Source organism: Denticeps clupeoides, chromosome 1, assembly GCF_900700375.1.
Source record: "Denticeps clupeoides chromosome 1, fDenClu1.1, whole genome shotgun sequence".
Lineage (NCBI taxonomy): Eukaryota > Metazoa > Chordata > Actinopteri > Clupeiformes > Denticipitidae > Denticeps > Denticeps clupeoides.
In genome coordinates, this window is record NC_041707.1 from 1,187,658 (window position 1) to 1,193,096 (window position 5,439).

Genomic DNA, 5,439 nt, shown 5'->3' on the forward strand with positions numbered 1-5,439 from the left:
CCCCCCCAGGTTTTACTCCACATGGTCACCAGAGCGTGACCCCCCAGGTTTTATTATACGTGGTCACCAGAACGTGACCCCCAGGTTTTACACCACGTGGTCACCAGAACCAAACCCCCAGGTTTTACTCCACATGGTCACCAGAGCGTGACCCCCCAGGTTTTACACCACGTGGTCACCAGAACCAAACCCCCAGGTTTTACACCACGTGGTCACCAGAACCAAACCCCCAGGTTTTACTATACATGGTCACCAGAACGTGACCCCCCAGGTTTTATTATACGTGGTCACCAGAACGTGACCCCCAGGTTTTACACCACGTGGTCACCAGAACCAAACCCCCAGGTTTTACTCCACATGGTCACCAGAGCGTGACCCCCCAGGTTTTACACCACGTGGTCACCAGAACCAAACCCCCAGGTTTTACACCACGTGGTCACCAGAACCAAACCCCCAGGTTTTACTCCACATGGTCACCAGAACGTGACCTTTTCAACATAAGCAGTAAAAAATGTAAGTTCTATGTTTAAGATTTAACAAAAATGGTACAGATGTTTACTCTTCTAGGAATATAAAACAGGGTTTGTCGTAGAACACACACACACACACACACACACACAAACACATGCACGGTGCATAAAGGTACTGGAGATATGTCGTGTGAAGAGGTTTCACGTGTGTATACGTGTATGTGGTCGCTGAACGTGCACGTGCGTATGTATGCGTGTCTTTTTCTTGCATACGAGCCCGAGCGAAACGTCCACGACTTTCGCAGCGCTGCGGTTTATTGGAAGGATCGGTGGACTGCAGTATTGACCCTGTGGAGTCGGGTTTATGGACTACGAATCTATTTTTGATGTGCTAAGGTGTTGTACGGGTGTTTTTTTTTTTTCCTTATTTGTATAATTGTGAGAATATTGTCTATTTATATACTACATGCATATAAAAATATCATACATAAAAGTCCCTCTATACATACATATATATTCTAGATAAGAAAAAATAAAAAAACTCAGTTGTCTTCCCTGAAAAAAAGTGTTGAGTTGGGTACAGTGTCAGCAGTGGCGTGTGTTTGTGACGTGTTTCACGTGAGAGACGGACGCCTGTTTGCTGGATTATGAAACATGGAAGTCGTTTCTCGTTTTGTGGTGAAAAAAAACGGAAAAAAAAAAAAAACGTGGAGACCAGTTTGCTGCCTCGGTGGATAAAAAAAAAAAGGACTTGTGTTTGTGACCTCAGTGGAAGTCTCTTTCTTCTGTATGTGCAACCCCCCCCTCAATGTTCTGTCAAATGCTGCTCCAAATGTTTTTACATAAAAATGAATATCTGCATATATTTTCCAAAGGAAATAAACCCAAGCATACAGCTTTATTACTGGACTACCTGTACGGATGTAAATGGATGTCTGGCTGAGCGTGCAGAGTTTGAACGTATTAGACTGTTTGCTCTTTGCGGGTTTAATGAGCAGGTCCCCTGAACAAGAATTTTAACGAAGAATCCCCCATAATAAGCGGCCCTAATGAATGGTGCCCTTAATGAGGAGTCTGTGCAAGTAGATCCTTCAAGGACAGTCATTGGACAGTGAAACTACCGTACAGCGTCATGCATCGGCATGAAACTGCCTCTACATTTATGGGTACGTTGCAGTTATATTACATTTAGACTTAATTTACAACAATTTTACATGGAAGAAGCTGTTCTCATCAACTGTGAGACTCAAACCAATAAGCCGTAGCGTTGGGATCACTGCACTTTTCATGTGTTGGTGGTCACAATTTGATATACACATACCAGCAATTTTAAGATATAAATAAAAATGCTGAAATAAACTGATAATCAATGTCATATGAGGATATTAGCGTTCCACCATAATCTAAAAATGAACATGCACTTCCACTGGCCAAGCATTTGTACATGCCATCACTTTGATGATGATGATGATGGATACAGAGCTTGTGAATTATGTGTAATGAGGTCTCACTTTTAATATCACCCTCTGTACCTCTGGTGTGTAAAAAGCAGGCAGTTTTAGAGATAATTTCACAGTCATGCAGCAGGTTTGGAGGTCGCAGACTCTGGCTACCTCAAAATTAATTGTCTTCTTAATGGGGGGCGTCCACAAACGGCCCACTTGATGAGAATTCATAAAAGCATTTTAATGCTAAACAATCGTACAAAGAAGACAGTTTAGAGATCCAATTGGAGATTTTACTAAAACTCTCAAGCCATCTCAATCATAAACGATAATTATGAATTTAAGTTTTTAAAGTATGGACATAGATGTTGAGGGAACCACCTCACCACCACCACTGATGTGCAACATCCTCCCATACTCTCCACCCACCATTGACAGATACAGTCAGTTGAATGAATTTGGATTATTGGGAAGATAGAGGTTAAGGAACCAGTTACAACGCAACTCACCCTCCATTACCACTTAATCCAGCTCAGGATTCATCCCACAAACAATCTAGAAGAGCCCATAACTAGAGTTTAATTTAGACTGGCCAGTCCAAATAGTGTCCTTGCCCTTTGGAGAACCAGAAGAAACCTTGGAGAAGAAGATCAGGAGAAAGATTAGCATGAAGGACAGAAGGCCAGAAGGCATCACCATCCAAACATGAACAGGACAACACTCTTCACCAGGACACGAGGTAAACTGCCTTGTATGTACAGTGCTAATGTGAATATTTTAACAGTGTATGCATGGAATGTAAACTCAAAGGTGTCCTCAGGTTGTGCATAAACGGATAAAACCAAGAAACAACCAGTTTCCTCACCATCCGTCCGTCAAAAAAGAGAAACTACCAACTGTTTCTGCTGTCACCTTTAATCACGTATTTTATTCAGATGGGAGGAGCCTGCGGGGGAGATTGGCGCAATTTCACCCAAAATACCAATCACAAAGCCGCCCAATTTGGCAACACAGGAGGCAAGGTCCTGACTCCTCCCACTTTGGCAGCCAGTGACCAATCGTGGACTTTCACTAATTGTGCCATCAACAATCGAGTCCGAGTGCCAAATTCAGCATACACCTACAGTAACTGCATTGGTTGCTTTTAGAATTGGTAATAAATAAATTAAGGTTTGATCAGATGAGTGTGCAGTTTTGAACTGTACATTTTGCCACAGATAATTCCTTATTTCTTTATTTGTTTACATTCCACACAAGTTATGTAATCAATAAACCCTCATTCACTTCCTGCTGTAAATATATTTTGGGTCAAAAAGTGTGTGTAGTGTGCATGTGTGTGTGTGTGTGTGTGTGTGTGTTAGAGAAAGGGAGAGACAGACATTGAGAACACTCAGTACGCATTTTGGTTCAGTCCGATTAATCTGGGAGTTGTAAGTTGTGAGGCATTGTGGGTAATAAAGGATAACATGATCCTTCCCCTGGAGAGGTTTAAGTGTGTGTGTGTGTGTGTGTGTGTGTAGGATATGAGGGTCTTTACTTTCCACTCTTCCACACCAGAGAGAGATTATGTGATTACGAGCAGAGCAGGGGCTTTCTGCGGCAGAGATAACCCCTGTGGAAAGAGCAAGCATGACAACTGCTAATCAGACCAGTGAGGCTCTAACACACACACACACACACACACACACACTCACAAATAAACACAAGACATCACCACGGAGAAACAGAGGATGCTCCCCTCCTTGCTCTTACCTCCACGCTCATACCTTATAACCTGCCCTTCGGTGTCATGGTGACGGTTGCTAGGCGCAAGCGGCCACTGCTATTGCCCTGTTACCATGACAACAAGAAATGCCTCCCTACCCTGGAAGTCTAGTCGAGGATCACCCAGGAGGATGCTTACTGGGAGTAAGATGAATTCTTTTTATGTAGATTTGCAATTAGAGGCAGAAGTACATTTCATCTCCGCAACTCAAACCGGGTCACAAAGAAACGTGGCGTGCAGGGGAAAAAGACGGCGTCCATGGGAGTTCCTCTGCTGATCTGTTCAAGATCAATACATAACTCCTTAGCTGAACATGGCGGATAGAGGCAAATATATATATATATATTTATATAAAAGAAAGTTAAAGATCAAAGGCGAGTAAGTACGTCAGGGCAATCGATCATTAACTGTAGTGGCAAATAATCTTAACACGGTGGACACGGTGCACACGTTATTTACGGCGGAGGCGAAACCATCATTTTAATGTCAAGAACAAATATATATATATATATATATATATATACAATATTGGTAGGGCAAGTGACAAAATGTTTTGGTTTTTTTCCCGGGCGTGGCTGTCATGGCTGCCCACTGCTCACCAAGGGTGCTGCAGGGTTAAAAGCAGAGGACAAATTTCGTAGTGTGCACTGTGCTGCAGTGTTTCACAATGACAATCACTTCACTTCCATTGCAAAGCATGATGGATATTGGGACAAAACGGGAGTATCTGACACATCTGACATTAGTAAAAAGATAACTATTTAGTTTCTTCTTCAAGCCCTTCTTGCTTTTCTGACTCCTGATTTCTAACCAGATGCCGGCACCACATACACATAATTATAAATATTTTATTATTTTACTGTGATAGCATTACCAAATTACGCTCAACCCTGTAATGGTGGTTGCGGCTGGAATAAAAGAAGCCGACCTCCATGTCTTCAACATCACTTGGAGGAGCTCAGCCACATGCTACGTCAGGAATGCGGTGGCCCCCAAATCCAAACTTCTCAAATCAAACCCTTTTAATCAGCTGATTCGTGCGCGGGCATCGTATCCCTTTTTTTTGGTCGTTATTGTGATGCAGCACTTTCGAACGCCTGACCTGACATTTACCGCGGTGCTGAGAAGTCGAGCACTTAGGACGCGAGTCTTTGGCCCAAGGGACCCGGGTTCAATTTTCACCTCGGATGCGGGCTTTCTCACTTTATTATCGGTCGGTGCACATTAATGTACATTACATTCATTTTGCACATTTCTGCATATTCTGCATATTTTAATTTTACGAAACAACAGTTAACGGTAGCGACAGTTGTCTCTGGTCAGCGACGCCCGCTGCTGTTTGACCAACCGAGAGACTTGTCAGCAGTCTCATGCACTTTCTCTTTCATAAACCCAACACACCGCACGTCCATGAGGCCCTCCTGATGTTCAGCGAGCCTGCTCGAACCCGTGACCACTTTTCAACAAACTCTCACGGCCGCAACTTCCATCATAAACGCCAAGAACTTGCATTACATTCACATTTAAGGCATTTGGCAGACGCCCTTATCCAGGATGAAGTGGTCAATTCTGGTTCACTAGGACCCCCAACTCTGAATACAATCTTTTTAGTCACTTTTTATTCACCTTGAGGGACGCCAGTGGAGAGTCTTCGTCAGGCCGATCCTTTCCAAGCCACTTGGTAAGATCGCTCAGCAATGTAGGAAGCAAACCACCGACGTTTGTATTCAGCCTTTCTGCTTTCCAGGCCAAGTGTAGT